The sequence below is a fragment of the Physella acuta genome, unplaced genomic scaffold (assembly GCF_028476545.2).
Source record: "Physella acuta isolate Inbredline_101_S28 unplaced genomic scaffold, ASM2847654v3 ptg000638l, whole genome shotgun sequence".
Taxonomy (NCBI): Eukaryota; Metazoa; Mollusca; class Gastropoda; family Physidae; genus Physella; species Physella acuta.
Window position 1 is genome coordinate 172,065 of NW_026732157.1, and position 11,651 is coordinate 183,715.

The window sequence follows — 11,651 nt, forward strand, 5'->3', positions numbered from 1 at the left end:
TGGGTATAGAAATTGGCCTCTGCTGCAGACATAACTAGTCATTTAAATTTTCTGAACCTAAAACGGCAAGAGAGGGAAATCGAGTATCTTATCTATACACCCACCTAAAGGCCTTCAGATTCAAACTTGTCATGTATTTGGAACAAGTACAGGCCAACAACTTGACGCACTTGCAGCAGTGCAAGTTCTTTACGGCTGAAGCAACCAATGAATTTCCCACGTCATTTACATATGATCATCAAAGACTTCCAGCTGCAGTTTCAGTAGGTTCTCTGACTTGGATTCAAAGACAGAAGAAGTGAGACTGCTTCAAAGCCCATTTGAAGTAAATGTGGCCAGTTGCAAAGATGAACTGCAGCTGGAGGTCATTGAATTGAAAGAAAATGACTTCCTTAGAGACACGATCAAAGAAGGGCAGATTAATTTTCATAAGTTTTTGCACAAGGAAGACTTTCCTAATATTAAAAGTTCTGCATCAAAGTACCTTTCAAATTTTGAAACAACATACCTGTGTGAACAAACATTTTCAAGAATGAAATACGTGAAGAACAATTTGAGAGCAAACTTGGACCTCGAGTGTGTTATCGACCCCCGAAAGCGTTTCTTCCAGACTTTTTCCTCCGTTGGGGTGGGGGAAGGGGGGTGGACACTTGAAATTTGCCAATATTTCTTTATAAATTATATTTCGTGGGGTGGGGGGGGGGGTGGGATAAACGTTCTTCGGGAGGGGGGCGCCCCTCCCGAAGAGATGCCTTAAAGAAACTCTGTCCCCCGAACTGATATTTCATAGTTAATGCGGCCCTCGGACTGAAAAGTTTGGAGACCCCTGGGCTAAATGACCGGCATGACCAGAGGGCTAAATGACCGGCACGACGAAGCGAGGCCGGACTACTAAATTACCGGCATGACGGAGTAAACGACTTAATGACAGATGTTTTAAAATATCTAAAAATAAACTCTCATCGTTCAAGATGACATCACGAACACGCCTACACCGTTTACCTTCTCCGTTGTATTGACCCGGACTTAACAACAACCAGGCTCAACGCTGTCTAAGATTTATCGCCTCCCACCCCCACACTCACACATGGATATGTTAACTGGTGTGTGGGTGTGTGGGTGTGTGGGTTGGTGTGCGCAGTTTTAACTTGTTCACTACCGGACTAAATCTACACGAAATTTTAAGCATTTCTGACGTAGCAGTTAACCTTACTTAATGCGTCATTGACGCCGCTCTTAACCCCCACTTCATGCGTCATTGTAACATCTTTTTTGTTACCCTGCGTCTTTGCATCTCTTCAATACATTTTTGATCTACAGATTATACTATACATTTTGCGGATCGTATAAATTATACGATCCGCAAAATGTACGTACCTTAACACGAGGAAATCGTTTCTTTTTACCTGGAAAAACCTAGAAGTGAAAAAAGTAAGAAATTTATGCTGGAAATTTTCTAATTCTCATTTGACAAAAACAGAGATTTTTTTTTTTAATTGGCTAAAATAAATGTAAAGAGAATGTACGTGAGAACAAAATTACGCCACGTCTACATTTATTTGTGTCAACGACATTATTTGACGCTTTGTAAGAAACCTGATAAAATTCAGTGTATTGCTGACACTGACAAAATTCAGTGTATTGCAGAAATTGACAAAATTCAGTGTATTGCAAAACCTGAAAATGACATTTCTTCAGTATTTAAAAACTGAGAGTCAAAATAAATTAAAAATACATGAAAATGTCAAACTAATGTAAAGAATTTTTTTAAAACCCAGCAATATCACGTTTCATAATATGTTGAGCTTCGTTTGTATGAACGATTCTTTACAGTGTTACTGAAAACTTCTAAAATCAGAGGATCTTTTTTTTAAGTGAATCGGGAAATATTTTTTTTAAAACATGAAAAAAAAACGAGGACGATCACCTTCGGAAACCCGTGAGCACTTATCATCGAACCCCATGGGCAATCATTATTGGAAACCCAAGGGAAATAATCATCAAATACCAAGGGCAACTATCTTTGGAAACTCTAGAGCGAATACTTAAGGACCATCATTAGTAACAATACAATTGTTGGCCATTTTGAGAACATGCAGTCGATACTCCAATATGAGCTGAATTTGATAAGTAAACCTCGCTTACAATGTTGATAATTAAATCTTGAAAACATCGCCTACGATGTATACAATAAAATCCATGTCTTGCCGGCCGTGTATTAATAGACGGATCTTTTTAAATCGCCGCCTACGATGTTTACAATTAAATCCATGCTTTGCCGAGTATTAATAGAAGGATTTAAAAAGAAACATCGCCTACGATTTGGACAATAAACTCCAGGTCCTGATGTGGACTGACGGGACCGTCCTAAGCCCAGGGGAGATTTAAAGGTGGGAACCTAAGACTGAGACAAACAGACGCCATTGACAACCACGCCCACTTGTGGTGGTGTAAGGTTCAAAATATATAGACAGGGACAAAAATATGTAGACAGGGACAAAAATATGTAGACAGGGACAAAAATATGTAGACAGGGACAAATAATATAGACAGGGACAAATACATGTAGACAGGGGCAAAAATACGTAGACAGTGACAAAAATACGTAGACAGCGACAAAAGCATTGTAGTAGCGATAAAATCATACGTAGACAGCGAGAAATGGCTGAGAGAGTCTCAAATGTCTCATCGCTACATACACCCCACCCTGCTACAAAAACCAGACGGGCTGTTCTTTGCCACGTCGTAATGGCTTCGTAATTTAATGTGGCTGGGGCCGCGGGTGGGGCGGGAGGGGGGCACTTTCTCTATGACCACACAGGCACTGGATTTGTCTTGTAGAACATGGGCCGAACACAATACATTAACAAGGTTGTTGATAAGTCTTTCTTTCAGTTATCTCTTTGGGGCGAGGGTGGTGCAAATTACCCCCCCCCCCCCAGAAAAAAAAAGAAAAAAAAATATAATGTAAGTTAAAAAGATACACTTTGAATAGTATCGTCGCCCTTCCCCCCCCCCCTACCCAAATGTAAGTGAGCCCCATTAAGTTTCTAATGCTCATTTTTTTTCTCTTGAATAGACTGTCACTTACCCAATTACTCCATCAATGCGTGGGCCTAGTCCGTTCAATGACCCCCCCCCCCTTCCTACACCATCCCATCGTGTGGTTCAAAGTCGCCTTTTGATGGTCCTCGCCCACGTATGCACCCCACACACCCCTTTTATGCACCCCACACACCCCTTTTATGCACCCCACACACCCCTTTTATGCACCCCCTGCCTCTGCACTTCCAACGTTATTTGAACACCCCAACCTGCGCTACTAGCCCCCCCCCGCCCATCTCCACCAACTGTTTGATTTTGAAGCCAACATTTTTATCTCATATGCATCGTGAAAACTATAACACAACCCCCCTCCCTTCCACCCCAACCCAAGTCTACATTTTTTTGTCCTAGACCCAAGTTTAAAAAAAAAAAATTCTAATGAAAACGCCCGTTGAAACTTCATCAAATAATAATTTCTTGGCTGCCCTTCGTCACCACAAACTCTCCCCCCCCCCCCCCCAAGGCTCTATGTAAAATTCCAAATCTCTCAAATATTTCACCACTGTGCAAGCGCGTCTGTCGGTGATACGCACATATTTTCTTCCACTAATCAACTCCCCAGATGTTTTGAAGCGGCGCAAGAGCCAAACACCTAAATAAACATTCCAGAATTTTTGCGCCGAGCCGCGCCGGGCCACTTGCCCCGATCGCACAGGTGCCGACACCTGGGCCCAACTCGTTAGCCGTTCAATATATTCACGATCGCACTCGGCGCGGATTACCGAGGATTGCGTGGCTCCGCTGATCACGTGAGTGTACGAGAGCGCTGATTGGCTGGGCGAGTGAGTTGGGAACATGGAAGGCGTTTATTTCGGTGTTTACGGTTACTTGGTTTATACCGTTTACGTCATAGTTTTATGGGTAGTCCGGTTTTCTAATCAATATTTTAAAAAAATTAAAATAATAATTGTGGATGGTCCGTTTTTGTAATCAATATTGGAGACAAAAATCAAATAATTATGAAGACTAGGCCGAAATATTATCTTCGTTAACAGAATTTAAAAAAAAAAAAACAGCATCTCAAAACCCTCCATGTTTTTCTTTTTAAAATTGCATTGTTCATTCATTTTTAAAAGAATATTGCTAAAAGGCGCTTCGTTTCGAACAATGATTGAACATGATTGTGCTATTGCTGAGGTCAACAGAAAATCCTTAGAATGTTCTGTTTTTGGAGCTAATCAGTCTAGGACATTACCCTTCCCTCGACTGTCTCTACCCCCCGGATCAACTACCGTGTGGAACCCCCCCCCCCCCCCCTTTCGTATCTGACTCTCAATAACCGAGGGGTAATGACCTACTGTAGTTTATGGGCAGGAGTAATGTACAGGGGTGGGGGTAATTGATAAGGGATAATCAGTTTCTTTCAGGCATCTCTTGGGTAATGCCCCCCCCCCCCCTTCCCCCCCCCCCCCCCACACACACAAAGCACGTCTGCCGCTTTAATACGAAAAAAATAAAATTTCTAAACAAAAAAAGTTATGAGTGTTAAGCCCTCATCCCCCCCCCTCCCGGAGAAAAAACATATCTGAAAGAAACACTGACCCCAATAGATCAAGAGGGGTTGGGGTGAATAACCGCTGCGAGGGGGGGGGGGGGTATTGTCCTGCTCTTCTCCCGGATCTTACAGTTATGTTAAATGTTGCTGTGGCTAACGCATTAAAACAATTCAAATATATATATATATATATATATATATATATATATATATATATATATATATATATATATATATATATATAAATATATATATATATATATATATATATATATATATATATATATATATATATATAAACCATTTGCTAATGTGATTGTAATAACCATTGGAATGCGATCTGAGTCAAGACGCTAAACATTTTTATTAATCCAAACCTCTGCTGCACTCAATCATATCTGTGAGAGAAAAAAACTTTTAGTTCTTTTGGTGCAGGAATTTGTTTTATGTTGGTATATTTGTGGGAGGCATCGCGTTTAGTTCTCAAGCTCCATCTGGTTAGTGTAGGTGTTTTCAGATCTCTGTTTTCAACATGGAGTGCTCTGGTGTTTGATATTGCTTTATTGAATGTACAGTTTTGTTAAATGATGCCTTGGCTAAATCCTTAAAACAATTCAAATATATATATATATATATATATATATATATATATATATATATATATATATATATATATATATATATATATATATATATATATATATATATATATATATATATATATATATATATATATATATATATATATATATATATATATATATATATATATATATATATATATATATATGTAACAATCTGATTGTTTTCAGATCTCTGCTTTCAACATGGGATGCTAAGGTGTTTAATATTGCTTTATTGGATTTCTCCATGACTCCTTCACTGACTTCTCCCTACCTCTCCTAGTAATTTCTCTCCCCGTCTCCTGCTAACTTCTCCCTTACCTAAAAACTTCGCCCTCCCTCCCCTACAAACCTCTCTCTCCCTTCCTCCCCTAAAAACTTCTCCTTCCCTCCCCTACAAACCTCTCCTCCCTCCTCCATTAAGAAATATCACGTAACTTACAAGTGTTTAACAAGCTTTTGGACGTTTTCCCCAACGCATTTTTATCTTTGTAACATTTTCCCACGTTTTTCCCACGTTTTCTTTAACTTGCTTTCTCTGTTTGTTTGTCTTTCCAATCAAATCTTGCGATCGAAATTTCTGGCACTTCCCAGATAGCTAGCGCGCTGAAATTTTCAGGGAAGCTTTCTTTTGGATGACCATTGAATATTCAATTGTTATTATTACTAAATTGATCAATGGAAACATTTTATTGAGCATTTTAGACCGCTATATAATCTATATATATAATTCTCCTCTGCTAGCCATTAGAAAAAAAACCAGCGACGCGTACCTCGCGCGCAGTGAAGCGAACGATCACATGTCGCCACAGGCTTAGGGGCAGGTAATTTAGCTTGAACCGAGTTTAAACTTACAGGAGGTAGGCCAGTTTGGGGGAGACGATATGGTCGAGTGGTTGGGCACACGATTGCTATCCCACTCGACACGGGTTCAAATCTATGTGTTCTAGTCAGTAACGTATTCAAACAACGTGTTTTTTACGAGTTGTCTTTTTACGAGTTGTCTTTTTACGAGTTGTCTTTTTACGAGTTGTCTTTTTACGAGTTGTCTTCGTTTACCCAAAAAAAAAGTGAAAAGATAAAATCGATAGCAAGATTTTAATGCAAACAAACAGACAAAGACTAAAAAGTAGAAAATAATAATCATTAAAAAAGTTTTAAAAAACCCACGTTTTCTGATTGAACTAAAAAGTAGAAAATAAATACTATACATCAGAATAATGCAAGCGATCACTCTACTATAAGCGATCAAAAACGTGGGGCGCCGTGATTTTCTTACAGTTTCTAATACTGTTGACTCTCTACAAGCTCCCTAATAAAAGTCAATAGTATTATCTAATCAATAGTAATATAACTTTTACTTCGGCGCCCCACGTTTTTCATCGCTTATAGTAGAGTGATCGCTTGCATTATTGTGATGTATAGTATTTATTTTCTACTTTTTAGTTCAATCAGAAAACGTGGGTTTTTTAAAACTTTTTTAATGATTATTATTTTTTCGTCGGTTTATAAAGATGTTTTCGTAATAAGATAATTTATTTTCACTATAACTTAGATAAATGAAGAACATATGCTTTTGCTTCGAGTGGAAGTATGTTCATTGTCTCTAAACTTAATTAGCGCTTGGTATTTAATTAACACAAATCGAATTAGTGACTTTAAAAATTATGAAAGTTGCTGGTTCAAGTAAAGGGAGACAAAACCCTGCAGCTTGCTTCTTTTTGTTCCTATTTGTAATACTGGAGGGGTTTCCTCCACCATAATGTATAGCTTGTCAACAAGTTATGTGCAATATGGCTCAATGTCTCCGAGTTTAGTTTGGTTTTCTTTTTGGATTTGCTTCAATAACCTTTTGTTTATTCGAGAACAATCTGCAAGGCGACAGTCGTGTGTTAATGAGTTTTTCTCTCCTAGATGGGTTGCTGTCCCCCGGGCCTCACCAACCCAGAGGTCCGAACTATGGACTTGTAGAGTTAGCATTCATACGCCCTACCACCCAACCACGTCGTCCTTCAGCTTACAATAAACAAACCAAAACAAAGTTTATATTAAATTAAATATTTTAATTTTTCAACAAATTCTTTAAAAAAAAACACGTGATATATAGAGAAAAATATTTTAAAGTCATACTGGCAATAATGTCCTGTTTAAAGTAAACCGTATAGCCGCATCCTACAAAACACAGAAACCCTGGATAATATTTAAAAAAAAACAAAAAAACAATACCCTGTGTTATCCAACAACCACAAGGCAATCTGGCCTATCCGTCGAAAATGAAATGTCATCTCTTAGGTCAAAGATTAGGGAGAAAAAAAAACAAGTTGAGAATAGACTCAATAGACTAACATTATAATTTGAGTCAAACATTTGCTTAGGGGAGAGTGTCGTCTTAAACTAACAACAAATTTGTCAAGTCTATCCTTCAATGCTGACACAGTTAAAAGAGGTTACAGTGATCTCCCTTGCCTCGAGACCACGTGACAAAATGTATAAATAGAACGATCGAGGTAACACTAACATATCCATGAAAGTTATGATGAAAGTACACTCAACTCAAAGAAAAATGTCGAAAATAAGTACAAAAATAATTCTAGGCGTCATAAAATTAGGAAAGATTTTTTAGTTTGAAATACAAGAATATTTTTTTAAAATACATGAAAAAATGCAGCACAAATGTAGATTAACCAAAAAATAACAAATTGCAAAGTAAACATTAACATCTTGCACTGTTAGAGTTAATTTCCTATATATTGGTGTTAAGTATTTAAAAAAAAAGTTTATTCTTGTGATCTCCCTTGGAATAGGACAAGGTTGGCCGTCTAAGAAGTCTGAAAATCGTTGTGCAAAAAAAAAAAAAAAAAAAAAAAAAAATAACATGCAAACGAACCTCCCCCACATTTCAAACATTTTTTATACCCCACCCAAGAATGTTACCACTCCCATTACCCTTCAAGTTCACCAAAAATGCCCGGCCTTTGATGTGTGTTTTGTAGCAAAAGAAATAAAACAAGTCTCTTTTTTTTAACTTTTTTTTTTCCATTGAGTCTTCAAGCCATATTTTATTACAAGGAGGCATTAACTAGCATTACAAATAAGGTACGCAAACTTAGACTTCAAATATAGATTAACATCTCTTTGGTCAGGGTAAAATACGTATGTACTGGAGTTAAATATTTGATGATTTTATTAAAAAGGTCAATTTATTGAGAATATCAATTACTATATAGATAAATATTCATGGAAGATCATAGGGAACACTAGACTAAAGAACGGGAAGAAGTGACCAGTCATGGGGAACAGGGCAAGACAAATGTACTGACTATATAGACACCAGTCATATGACTGACCAACTGGACACCAGTCATATGACTGACCAACTGGACACCAGTCATATGACTGACCAACTGGACACCAGTCATATGACTGACCAACTGGACACCAGTCATATGACTGACCAACTGGACACCAGTCATATGACTGACCATCTGGATACCAGTCATATGACTGATTATCTGGACACCAGTCATATGACTGACCACCTTGGCAACAGTCATATAACAGACCATCTGGACCAACACAATTGTCCTTTCATGAAACAATGTTTATATTTATTAATCAAAGGCACTGAAAACTCAAGAAGACAATATATGCTGTAAGCATCACAAAGCCTGGGATATGAGTACGCTACACGAGCATGGTGATAGGGGCCATTGATTGAGGGAAGGGTAGATATCTTACAACAGCTGGTGTGACACACGCTACAGGAACTGACCAGTAGGTGTGACACACGCTACAGGAACTGACCAGTAGGTGTGACACAAGCTAAACTAACCAGTAGGTGTGACACACGCTACAGGAACTGACCAGTCGGTGTGACACACATAACAGGAACTGACCAGTAGGTGTGACACAAGCTACAGGAACTGACCAGTAGGTGTGACACACGCTACAGGAACTGACCAGTCGGTGTGACACACATAACAGGAACTGACCAGTAGGTGTGACACACGCTACAAGAACTGACCAGTAGGTGTGACACACATAACAGGAACTGACCAGTATGTGTGACACACGCTACAAGAACTGACCAGTAGGTGTGACACACATAACAGGAACTGACCAGTATGTGTGACACACGCTACAGGAACTGACCAGTAGGTGTGACACACATAACAGGAACTGACCAGTATGTGTGACACACGCTACAAGAACTGACCAGTAGGTGTGACACACATAACAGGAACTGACCAGTATGTGTGACACACGCTACAAGAACTGACCAGTAGGTGTGACACACATAACAGGAACTGACCAGTATGTGTGACACACGCTACAGGAACTGACCAGTATGTGTGACACACGCTACAGGAACTGACCAGTAGGTGTGACACACGCTACAAGAACTGACCAGTAGGTGTGACACACATAACAGGAACTGACCAGTATGTGTGACACACGCTACAGGAACTGACCAGTAGGTGTGACACAAACTAAACTGACCAGTGGTGTTACACACATAACAGGAACTGACCAGTAAGTGTGACACAAGCTAAAATGACCAGTAGGTGTGACACATGCTACATAAAGTGACCAGTAGGTGTGACACACAAAACAGGAACAGATCAACATGGAGCCTTACAAACATAATATACTAGCATGAATAAATAAAACCAGTGCTAAAAATACATTTCCAGTGTTGCACCATCTCTGTACTTTGTGGTATACCATCATTATACAGGTGGGTGGATTTCAAAAACTAACATGATAGACACCAGCTGGTGCTACAGGTACAGCCTGCCCTGTGCAGCAGAGATGCACTGGATAGCAAGTTGCAGTCAAAGTTTGTAGGTGCATTTCTCTTCATTAATAACAATTAAACCATGTGAAGGGGGTACACAGGGAGAAGGGTGGCCGGAGATGCTACAGATTTAAAACAGAGCATGTTGTTTTTAAACTAGAAACATCAGTAGAGTACAGTAAACATTAAAAAAAAAGCTCTGTAGTGTATGGTTACCTATACCCATATGATTGGTTTTTTTAATCTGGATTAGAGATTTCTGATTTATATCTATTTATCTATCTATCTATCTATCTATCTATCTATCTATCTATCTATCTATCTATCTATCTATCTATCTATCTATCTATCTATCTATCTATCTATCTATCTCTATCTATCTATCTATCTATCTATCTATCTATCTATCTATCTATCTATCTATATATATATATATATATATATATATATATATATATATATATATATATATATATATATATATATATATATATATATATATATATATATATATATATATGTATATATATGAATGTATATATATATATGTATGTATATATATATATATATATATATATATATATATATATATATATATATATATATATATATATATATGTATATATATATGTATATATATATATGTATATATATATATATATGTATATATATATATATGTATATATATATATATATGTATATATATATATATATGTATATATATATATATATATGTATATATATATATATATATATGTATATATATATATATATATATGTATATATATATATATATATATATATATATATATATATATATATATATATATATATATATATATATATATATATATATATATATATATATATATATATATATATATATATATATATGCTAATATCCATACAAACCATAAACCTCAAATCAGTCTTCTTTACATGTACATGCCTAAATGAAGAAAAAAAATCTAGACTTTAAAGACTGCGTCTAGGCCTATACAAGATTGTGTCATTACCTAGGCTAACCATACCAATTATAAACAACTCTATCATCAGCTTTTATTTAGTACATTGGAGAAAACATTCAATGGCTCTTGCTGCTATGTACACACAAAATGTCATCACATACTTTAAGGGCAATAAATAGAACTAAAATTTGACAAATTACGGGGAGATAAATAAGACTAGATGAATGCTTGTAACACACCCAGCAGTTTTAACACAGTTGACCCATCTAACAAACATTACCTATACTGCTGTATAACTTGTACAACACCATATAACTGCACATAAACACCATTTTCCATTTTAACTGTATCTATATGGCCAAGTACAACTTACCAAACAGTATCATCCTTTGCTTGTTAGTTGTAAGTTTTATTAAACAAAAACATTTTTTTAAATTGCATCCAGCTTTAACATGAACAAAACTTATTTAACCATGAGACGACATTTCAATTTGAAAATCAATGTCTCAAAAATCTGGTACACAAAATTGTGGTACATAGAAAAATATTGCAATCATGATTAAAAAAAATGAATGAATTAACTTCCAATCCAATAAAGTATTCCTAACACTGTCAACAACAATTTAACTGAAATATTTCAACAGTATATATTGTATTGCTAA